Below are 12,085 nucleotides of genomic sequence, written 5' to 3'. Positions count from 1 at the left end.
ACTTTCATTACAAATTAAGCACTGCCTCCATCCTTTTATAATACACAGAGGGTAGGTGCAAACTTTCTCACTGTCCCCGTTTCTGTTGCCAGCTTCCTGGCTTTATATTAGCCCAGCCCACACCTGCTTAGCTGAGCTTCATCCTCCAGTCAGGGGTTGCTTCTCCAACCTAAACCCTTCAAGTGTGGCCTATCACACTAATTGGCTCTTACTCGCCTTCCGTAATCCTTTCCAGGCTGGTGTGGGGTGAATATCCCATCACCCATGATGTCCTTTTTGTTTTTTTCAAAAAGTCAAATAGTTACATGTAATAAAAAAATGATCCAAAGCCAATCACAGTCAGGAATTAGCATCCTAAATAAAATAATGTGCTTTTACATGTTTGCATTTATTTGATACCTTGTTCACTCTATGTCCTTTTCCTTTTGTGATTCCCTTTTCTTTATAGTGTGTTTTCAGTGTCTCCTGCCTTTATTTCTTTACTTCATTATTTTTTCTTTTCACTTTTCACTTTGATATTTCTTTCTTCATGTTACTTCCCATGTCTCTTCAAATACCAGTTCCGCTTTCTATTGTACATTTCACATATATTTTTCTGCATTTGTTTTTCTTTAAATTTTCTATAATTTTTGTGTTTTATTTCCTTCTGTTGTAATTATATGACTCAGTTGACTTGAATTCTGTCAAACTGTGAGATGATGTGAATTAATAGGTCATCATTGCAAAATTTCTAACTCAGGATAAAAAAAGTGTTTTTTTAATTAAATCATGTACAGTGATGTATTCAGCACATCTTCATGAGTGTGCATAACATACATGTAAATGTTTCAGAGCCATTGTTAACCTAAAAAAACTCATAAGATGTCTCCTAGCAAAACATGGCATTTTTTCTCTACATGTAAAAATTCGAGTAACATTTTAGCCTTTATCTTCAAAAGGGTACAGTGGATTGCGTGTTTGGGAAACCTCCTTGATAACTTCCAGAGACTGCACAGCCTTATTCTATTTTTACTCAATCTATTTCATGTTTGATGGATTCTCTAATTTTTTTCAGACTTTATTAGGAGACTCCCTTCTATTAAGTACATCCAAAAATGCTTAATAAAAAGACTTTAGAATTCATTTGGAAATGCAAGAGTTATAATGTCAGAGTTTAAAGGGAACCTTTTGGGAGTGGAAGCTGAGATTCTTGTACAGTATTTCTTTTGTACACAGAAAGCTTTGAAAGAATCACCAGACTTGGTTCTTAAATACTTGTGACACCAGCAAACAGTGAGGTTTCCCATTTCAAAGTGGTTAAAAACTGCTGCATAGCTGTTTTTATTTAAAATGAAAAAATTCTATTATTGAGAACTTATTCTCAAGTGCTATCTTTACTGAAACTGCTCAGAAATGACTCTTCTGATGAGATTTTACTGAGAACAAGATGGCAGTACTTTTTAACTACATAATCCTCACAAGGGAATAATGAGGCCTATCTTTCTGCTCATGGCAGGAGTTCCTAAATACAAAAGATCACCTGCATAAATCATTATTGAAAAATAATCTTTCATCTTCAAGACATACTCACAGCCAGACTTCTACACTTGGTCTCCATGACTGTTTTGAAGTGCATAATTCACCAGCTTTGTTTAAAAAAAAATATATATATATATATCTATATAAAGAGTGATGATGGGAACAGAGTGGTTCTCTGCTGCTCTTTGCTAGACACTAAAATTCCTGGACTGAATAGAGACATTGGATTTATGGCTTATTACAACAATCTGTAACCCACTATCCCTCCCTCCCTCAGCTTTTTCCTCTCCTTTCCCCGCTGTGACTGGAGAGATGGCCATTTCACCTTGAATGGTCCCCTGAAATATGTGTTAACTACTTATGTTAAACAATCGGTTCCACCTGCTATTCTGCAACTAAACACTGGCATCTGGCCTGTGCTAGCTGACTCAGGCTAAGGGGATACTTAATTGCAATCAAGGTCGTCCTTACCCATATGCAAAGTATGCAGCTGTGTAGGGCACCAGGAAATTTGGGGTGCCAAATTGCCCCAAATTTCCTGGTGTGATACGCAGCTGCGTGCTGCTCCAGTGGCCAACCCGATCCCCCAGCCGGATGAGCCGCCCAGGAAATCTGCATGCTCCCCCTCCCCCCGCTCCGCCTCTTCCCCATAGCCCCAAGCCTGCTCCTGCCCCCCTGCGGAGGCCTGGGGCCACACACACACGCACCACGGAGGGGGGGGGGTATGTGCTGCATAGGGCACCAAAATGGCTAGGGACAGCCCTGATTGCAATGTAGACATTTGGGCTTGGGCTGGAACCTGAGCTCAGGAACCCTCCCCTCCCAGAGTACATTTCCTAGATCTGAAGAAGAGCTCTCTGTCACCTCAAAAGCTTGTTTCTCACCACGAAAAGTTGGTCCACTATAAGATATTACCTCACCCACCTTGTCTCTCTGCTTCTCTAGTACTCAAAGAAATGTTCTAAGCAGAATATTTGTGCATGTTTTATAAAAGACCAAAATACACTATTTCATGAAATATTTTAAGGGGTACTGTTTCTTGGGAATATTTTTGTTTAAAATGGGATCATGAGAGTATATAATAAAGTACCTAGCTCAGTATTTGTGTTTGCACTCACCTAATCCAAATACATCGTCACAGTATTTATGCATATAAACCTAAGAGTGCATGGGTGGCATGTGAACCGCCGGTTGTGGGAGGCTAGCCCCGAGTCCCTCCCCTTCTGCCCTCCCACCACCAGTGCCCAGAATCCCCCATGGCAACTGCCTGCTTCCAGCCCCAGATCACTGGGCGGCGTGGCCCTGGCCCCCACAGCCTCAGCCCCAGAGTGGCAGGTGGGTGGTGTGGCCCCCGTCCTGGAGCACCTGTGGCCCCAGCTCCACCCCAGGCCATGGCATTGGGAAGAGCTGCAGAGAGCGGGAAGCAGGATGGGGCCTGGGCCCTGGGGGTGGAATGTGGGTGGGGCCATGTCTGACTGTTTGGGGAGGCTCCCCCTCCCCCAGCCTATGATAGCCACTGCCCATGTGAGAGTGCAATTACACGCAGACTTCAGGCTTCCTTTTAAAAAATGTGGCCCCGGCTGTTTGAATGTTGTGTCTGTATCTAACAACCTCAAGGTCTTTAAACTCTTCCCAATGCTCAAACTGAGTGCAGCCAGTCTCAGGACAGCACATTTTTAGAATAGGCCCAATGATTCTTGCACCTCTGACGGACTATATAGGCCAAAACCTCACTCCTGACTCAGTCTCCTCTAAGAGCTGAGGCCACAATCCGCTGTCTGGATCATCAGTCAGAGTTTATCCTGAATACAACAGTATAAATAAATCCCCAATTTCAGCATGTTTGGAGATTTCCTTCATCTGTTACCTAGGGGCTTGTCTACAGTTACGGCGTTGCAGCACCAATGCAGCTATGGCGCTGTAGCGCTTAGTGAAGATTCTACGTATGCAGTTGGGAGAGTATCTCCCATTGCCATAGGTACTCCACCCCCCACCCTCAAGAGGCGGTAACTATGTCGATGGGAGAAGCTCTCCCGTCGTCATAGCACTGTCTACACCGGGGATTAGGTCACTATAACTGCATTGCTCAGGGGTGTGAATATTTCAAACCCCTGAGTGATGTAGTTTACTGACATAAGTTTGTAGTGTAGTCCAGGGCTAAGATGTCAACATACATTCGAAAGGATCTCTACACTATATTTAATCATATTCCTGATACACAATTTCCTGTGGCAAGCCCAGACCAGTGAGTAACCTGCACTCTAACTGTCTAAAGTGCCTTGAGGAAACTCACGTATAGAGAGAAGTGCCAGATCTGCAGGGGCTATAGACCGCCCACTCAAAAAGACATTTTTCTGAAGGCCTTGCTCATGGAGGCAGCCCTCCGACTGGCCTCAGAGCTGAGTTGCTCCGAATCAGCGCTGAGCACTTTGGCTTACATGCGAAGCGCTCCACCGGCACCAGGCTCTTCCCAGCACTGTTCTCCCTCCCTGGTGCCAAGGAAGAAGCATAAGAAACAACAAGCCAAGAGAGGGCACTCTCCGGTGCTGAAGAGGGACAAGTGGGGAATGACTAGTGCAGTGAAATCCATGCTGAGCCACTCCTCCTCCCCAGAGCCACTGTTGGCTCCGGTGACTCCGCCAAGAGCACCGAGAAGAGGACCTACCTCCGACTCTCAGGAGTGGTCATGGGACCTCATGCCTGCAGCCCCCTTCAACTCCAGAGGGTTTTCTGGTGACAAAGGATCTGATGTCCCTCCCAATCCCACCAGTCCCCAAGGCTCCCTTCCTGCTAGAGCTACCAGGGATAGAAGGGATCAAGGGGCGGTGAGCTCCATCACAGCACCGACCATCACGGCACTGTCCAGAGGGAAACCCTCCTTGGTCCCATTGCAATGGTCTCTGACCCATCATAGGTCACCAGTTCCCTGGCACCGCCTGGAGGTGGAAGCAGGTACTACACCACCAGGTCTCTGCAGGAAGAATCCTCTTCGAAGTCCAAAGGGGAATCCTTCACCCTGCTGAAGAAGTACTGGTACACGACCTGTGCACCGGACTTTGATACCAGCCCCACAGCCGGCGCTTGGCTGCCGGGCCGCTGGCAAATGCAGTGGCGGTATTGGAACCTCCGGGGACTTCCCCGGTACTGGGGGGCCCTTCCCACCATTCATACTTGGTGGTGTCCGAGAGGTTGTTATGCTTCAACAAACATGTGGACAAGGGGGATCTAGTGGACATGGTGTACTTAGATTTCCAGTAAGCCTTTGACAAAGTCCCTCACCAAAGGCTCTTACGTAAATTAAGTTGTCATGGGATAAAAGGGAAGGTCCTTTCATGGATTGAGAACTGGTTAAAAGACAGGGAACAAAGGGTAGGAATTAATGATAAATTCTCAGAATGGAGAGGGGTAACTAGTGGTGTTCCCCCAGGGTCAGTCCTAGGACCAATCCTATTCAACTTATTCATAAATGATCTGGAGAATGGGGTAAAAAGTGAGGTGGCAAAGTTTGCAGATGATCCTAAACTGCTCAAGATAGTTAAGACCAAAGCAGACTGTGAAGAACTTCAAAAAGATCTCACAAAACTAAGTGATTGGGCAACAAAATGACAAATGAAATTTAATGTGGATAAATGTAAAATAATGCACATTGGAAAAAATAACCCCAACTATACATACAATATGATGGGGGCTAATTTAGCTACAACAAATCAGGAAAAAGATCTTGGAGTCATCGTGGATAGTTCTCTGAAGATGTCCACGCAGTGTGCAGATGTGGTCAAGAAAGCAAACAGGATGTTAGGAATCATTAAAAAGGGGATAGAGAATAAGACGGAGAATATATTATTGCCCTTATATAAATCGATGGTACACCCACATCTTGAATACTGCGTACAGATGTGGTCTCCTCATCTCAAAAAAGATATACTGGCACTAGAAAAGGTTCAGAGAAGGGTAACTAAAATGATTAGGGGTTTGGAACGGGTCCCATATGAGGAGAGATTAAAGAGGCTAGGACTTTTCAGCTTGGAAAAGAGGAGACTAAGGGGGGATATGATAGAGGTATATAAAATCATGAGTGATGTGGAGAAAGTAGATAAGGAAAAGTTATTTACTTATTCCCATAATACAAGAACTAGGGGTCACCAAATGAAATTAATAGGCAGCAGGTTTAAAACAAACAAAAGGAAGTTCTTCTTCACACAGTGCACAGTCAACTTGTGGAACTCCTTACCTGAGGAGGTTGTGAAGGCTAGGAGCATAACAGAGTTTAAAAGAGAACTGGATAAATTCATGGAGGTTAAGTCCATTAATGGCTATTAGCCAGGATGGGTAAGGAATGGTGTCCCTAGACTCTGTTTGTCAGGGGATGGAGATGGATGGCAGGAGAGAGATCACTTGATCATTACCTGTTAGGTTCACTCCCTCTGGGGCACCTGGCATTGGCCACTGTCGGTAGACAGGATACTGGACTAGATGGACCTTTGGTCTGACCCAGTATGACCGTTCTTATGTTCTTATAAGAAGCACACTGGATCTTTTTCAGGGGAAAAGGCAATACGCCGCGTTTATTGAAAATACAACAAATAGCATATGAATTCAATCTCACACACACACACACACCAGTCGATGTTATAGTTACCAGTCCAGAGTCCGGATCAATCTAGTGGCCAGCTAGGTTGATCACGGGTCAGGGAGTAGCTGGAGTCTGTCAGTCGCGACATGATGCTCCAGGGAAGTCTTGGCAGGACAAACCCAAAGATTCATGGCAAGGCACCCTGTTTATATAGTGATTTTCCTTCATTGAGACCAATGAGTTTTGCATTGTTATGCTGTAATTTGTTTGATGAGTGCTTGTTTTCTTAATTTTTTTTTAATTTAATTTTGTTTTTTTATTACATTTTTTAGGGAGTTATCCCATGGTGGGTTTGATCACAGCTATTTTGTCCCCATTGATAGGTGCCTGTCTTATTTTTAGAGTCGTTAATCTGCCCTCCTTTGACATTTCAATAGGGGTGTGTTGCAGCCTTCTGGTGCTCTTGCATTTGATTTTGGTTCCTCCCTAGAATATCTGGTTCCGTGATGGCCTTCACACTTATCTCGTAACACACACATTCCTCATTCACACACAAAACAGAACTGGTTTACATAGAACATTTTGAACAGGAACATCAAGTTGCAATGCAAAAGAAAAGCAATCATTGCATTCTTTTACTTATTTTAAAATGCTAAACCTACAACAAAGTGGTGACTCTAAAAGGTCTGTTACTGCCTTGAAATCAGCCCAGATACAGATTTTGGGTGATGCATCTTTACCAATGGCACATTAGGCCATTTCTTTCTGTTATTTAAAAAGGGTGACTGGCAGGATATGATCAAAACACACATTAATACATTTAATACATGCTACATTATTATTTTATTATTTTTATTCTTAATTCTAAATTATACAAAATATAAACATAAAATTCTACTACTACACATCCCCCTTTTGACCCCTCAAGAACAATTCTTGAGTGGGTCATATTTTATACAACTGTTTTATAGCAATATACTGAGAGGCAATTTGAGCTTGTGATTGTAATTTAACAAACTTTTTTTTTTGTTTAATAGCACATACAACCAGGGCCGGCTCCAGCTTTTCTGCTGCCGTAAGCAGCAAAAAAAAAAAAAAAAAGCCGATCGGCAGCACTTCGGCAGCAGCTCAATAATCGTGCCGCTTCATTCTTCGGCGGCAATTCGGTGGTGGGTCCTTCACTCCCTCTCTTCCTCTTTGGCAGCACTTCGGCGGCAGCTCAAAAAGGAAGAGAGGGACTGAGGGACCTGTCACCGAATTCCCGCCAAAGACCCAGAGGTGCCGCCCCGATCCCGGACTGAGTGCCGCCCCTTTGTATTGGCCGCCCCAAGCACCTGCTTCCTTCGCTGGTGCCTGGAGCTGGCCCTGCATACAACACATTTTTAGCAAGCAAACACAGGACAATATTAACACAACTAGTAATGGGTGAAACATAATAGACAATATGCCCTTAGAGGATGGGGACTAGCCTGTAAAAATGTTGTACCAGTGATAGGCTATAATTTTTTATTTATTTTTTTAGATTTAGCAATTTTTAACATGGTTTTTATTTGCATGTAATAATTGAATGACACACTTTTTTATATTTTTTTGTTGTAAAAACTGAGTCACCTTTGTTTTTGACAACAGGTGATTAGTTAGATTGTGCCACTTAAGGCCAAGGGTAACAGAGAAATTAACCGGGGTGGCAGTTATAGTGCTTTGTGTTTTTTTTATTTTTGGTAAATAGTATTTGTGATTACTAATATATAATATATGGACATTATATTTACATTTATTTACTGGGGGTTGGCTAATACCTGCATTTTTAAAAAAATATTGTTTTTTAGGATGTAACACATACATATTGTTTGTTGTACAAAACGTGTTAATTTTTTTAGTTTTTTTTATATATATGTTTTTAATGATGTGTTTTTGCTGCATGGTTTTGTGGTGATAGGTAGGGACAAGCACACCCATTTTTTAGGGCTTTACTTTGTACACCCTTGGGTGTTTAATAATTTTTTTTTTAAGTCCACTGACTCATTCCCTGGGGTAGCCAAAAGGATTTTATGGTTAATTTTGGGAGCGGGCTTATTTTTTATATTTTTGTTTTTATAGATTGTTGGTGAGCAATTTTAATAATAATTTTATTTAATCACAAATTAGGCTTAACATGCTGGAACATATTGCATTTATTTATGTTTGTTGGTGTTAAGCAAGGACCTTTTTTGTTGTTTTAAAAGATGTGTTAATACCTGAATATTTTTACCCAAAACATTTTGTGTTTAAGTGATGCTAAACCAAGAATTTGCATTTTAGTACATTTTATAGTTAAGGCAGTTTTATTTTTTAATTTTATTTGTATTAAGTTTATAGTAGTATTTCCTTGCTTGTGAATGAGACTATTTTGCAGTTGTGATAAGGAACTTAATTTATTTTTAAATATTTTTAGTTTTATAGTATTTATAATTTTTACTTTAAAACCAATTTTTGTATATGGTGTTTATTATATTTTGTTTTGTTTGGCTATTGGAGTGTTGATGTGTTTTTATTTGGCCGTTATAATAGGAGGGGAGTAGGGTGAACATTTGGGTTTTAATTTGGACATGCTTAATTGAGTTTAATTTATACTAATTTTTATTTTTATTAATAATGGATTTAATAAAAATTTTATTGGATTATTTTGAGTTATAAACAATTTTTTTTATTTTAATTGTTTTTTTTTTAATGCATAGTTTTTGGTTTAGGTTTTGGTGCATGTGTTTGGGAACCATAGGTTTAATTTATTACGGGGTATTGGATAGTACCCTACAATAATTGTTAGTATTGTTTTTGTTTTTATAGGTTCATTTTATTGCTATGGTAATTGTGGGTAACTGGAACTTTAGGTGTTTTATAGGGACTTTTTATTTTTATTTTTTAGTGGTTTGGTATTTTTGTGTTTATAAGGTGAATTTTAAGGTTGGGTTTTTTGTTTTTGTTTTTGTTTGTTTGTTTGTTTGTTTGTTTTTAGGCATATACATTGGTATTTTTTAAGGGTTTTAAGATTTGGCTAGTATTTTTATTATACCATTTTATGAGGATTACCGGATTATGGGTCGGAATTTATGATTGGTTGGCGGGGAGTGAATTATTTTTTAAATATTGGCTTATAAGGAGGGCTGCATTTTTTTTATGATTGCTTTAATTATTTGGCACTAAAAGTTTTTAGAAGCAGATAAAGCTAGATTTTACACCAATGTTTTATTTTTTGTGCATTAAAATTGTGGTGGTTAAGCAGTGCTTTGTGCATAGGTTTTGGGATTTTTTTAACATTATTATTTATGTAAACAGTTTAATTTGTGAAATATGTATTTATTTTGGTTTTTTTAATATGGTATATTAATGGGCAAAGCTGGTTTATTATGGAGTAAGGACCTATTTATTTTGATTTTAGTGAGTTATTTTTATTTTTTTATTTTACGGTATATGATTTTTTAAAAAAAATTTTTATAGGGCTGCCTTTGTGGGCCTTTGTTTTTGAATTTTGTTGTTCATGTGTTTGATGGCCTGATTAACCCTATACTGGAGGGTGGTTTTATTTTTTTTGTAATTGAGCCATTGAAAAGAATTATGCTGGGTTATATTAGAGCCTTTTTTAAAAATTTTGTATTAGGTAATTAGGATTAATTATTAGGTACATTGGATGTTCAAACGGAATTTGAAAGGGTTGAATTTTTGTTTTTAGTTTAGTATTGCTGCGGATGGCAGCCAAAATTAGAGGCAGTTTATTTGGCCAGGTTTTTTGTATGATTTATTATTTTTTGGAGCGCTTTTTTATTAGTGCGGTTTATACGCTCTGCTTAGCCTGAGGACTGAGGCCGGTATGGTATATGGCGCTTTTGTTTAATTTTTAAGGCTTGTATTATTGTGGTAAAGATTTTTTTTATAAAGCCTTTTTTATTGTTAGAATTTATTATTTTGGCGGTGCCATATTTACATACTACCTTATTAAAGAACTTTTTGGTTACTACCCCGGTGCTATTATATTTAGTAGGAAATGCTTCCACCCATTTTGAAAAGGGATTAATTATTACCAATACATATTGGATTTTTTTTATTTTTTGGCAATTTATTAATAAAATTAATTTGAACCCTGTGCTACGTCCCAAGCCTTTGTTGGTGCATTATGGGTCGCCAGTGTGGAGGACGAGCCTTTCGCACCCATGTTTTAACATTATTTTTTATATGTTTTTATTTTGCTACTTGCTTTAGCTTTTGTAAAGTTATTTTATTTTTTTATGCATAAATTGATGGGCTACATTAAGTAACTTCTGTTTTTTTATTTTTTTGGAATTTGGTTTCTTGTATATATAGTTGTTTGTAGGGTTCCATTGCTGAAGCTGATCATCATGTTCAGGAAATTCATGCTAATGTGGGAGTGTTCCAGAGAGAGTTTAATGGATGAATGGTAGTTGTTGAAGTTGTGGTGGAAATCTGAGGGAGTTTAAGTCGTCTGTCCAGAGGATGAAAATATCGTCAATGGATCTCAGGTATATCATTTAATTACTACTTATGCTAAATGATCTTGTGTTTAGCTATTCCTTTCTTCTGTTTTTTTGTTCAATAATCCGGCATCAGAACTGGTGCAAATTTTGGAACCCTGGTTGTTCATAGATAGGAAGTAGTAGAATGGGCTAGATTAGTATATTCATCAAGATTCATCTCCACAAGCAGCATCGAGTATTTGCATTGGGTTTGTTATTGGTATATCACCCAGCAGAGAAGCTGCAGTTTAAACACAGCTGCAGCGCTCTCATTTTAGTAGAGAGCTGTGATAAAAGGTTTTCAGGATCAGGAAGGTTTTTTTTATATTGTTAGGGTAGTTCATATGTTGGGACTGCAAACCTTGTTATCATTAATAATGTCTTTTATATTATAGTATACATCTTATTTCATGTTCAAAATTAAATTAGCAGCCATCAGCACATCATAACTCCACAAGCATAAAGGATGGGCAAAAAAAAAAAAAAAAAAAAACGATTTGTGTGGGAAATGGTAGTTTTCAAATAAAAAACATGTGCTTAACTATCAGTTTCTATCACACCAGTTGGTCTTTGCTTTGACAGATCTATTTAATTATCTTCTTTGTTTAAACCCTGCAGGGTGTAAATTCAAGCATATTTTAGGGAAGAATGCTCACAGAAAATCAAAACCTTTCTGGCAAGAACCCCGTTCTGCTTTTATTTTTAATATACAGTGGTGCTGTTTTCAGCACTATAGCTAAGGATCTGTGTCACTGTTCCTACTAAAACATCCATCTTCAGGGTTTATAGAGTGACTGTGAAAAATTTGCCCTACAGCAATGTCATGCAAGTGTTGTTTGGATTGAAAACTCCTTGGTGCATGTTCTATATGGTGCACAGCACACTGTTGGCAGTCCACTAATAATAAAACTAACAGAATACAACATTTTAATGAGTTAATATTAATTTTTCAGTACATTGAAAACACTCAAAGGTAAAGAGACGTTAAAGGTAATTACAGCATAAGAAATTGAGACACAATACAATCACACTAATTGTACTGAATATATATTGTACAAAAGGGATGTTAATACAATGCATCCACAAACACACATAAAGGATCCAATCAGGCAAAGACCCTAGTTGACTTCAGTTTCACTCTTGTGCCTGAGTAAGGCAAGATCAGGCTCAAAAGTACATTCAAATACTGCACTTCTTGTCTGTCATCATATGTCCCGCTAATCGTTACAAATACATGCAAACAGTACTTTGTCTTTGAGTAGGGATTTTTTAATGTCTTTGGATTCAGTCTGCAAAACAATTATAGAACTCTGTATTACAGTTAAAAAGGATATGTGATGGGAATACATCCAGGTCCCAAGAAACCCCCAGACAGTTTTACCAGAGTTGTCTAGCTAGGGCCAAAACCTACAAAACAATTGTCCTGGCAGTCTTTGGGAGAGCAAACAAGGCCAACAAGAGTTAAATGGCTGGAGGCCGATTCAGT

Source organism: Terrapene carolina, unplaced genomic scaffold (assembly GCF_002925995.2).
Source record: "Terrapene carolina triunguis isolate 2854851 unplaced genomic scaffold, T_m_triunguis-2.0 Scaffold95, whole genome shotgun sequence".
NCBI classification, from domain to species: Eukaryota; Metazoa; Chordata; order Testudines; family Emydidae; genus Terrapene; species Terrapene triunguis.
The sequence above is the reverse complement of the archived record's forward strand: the minus strand, read 5'-3'. Positions refer to the sequence as shown.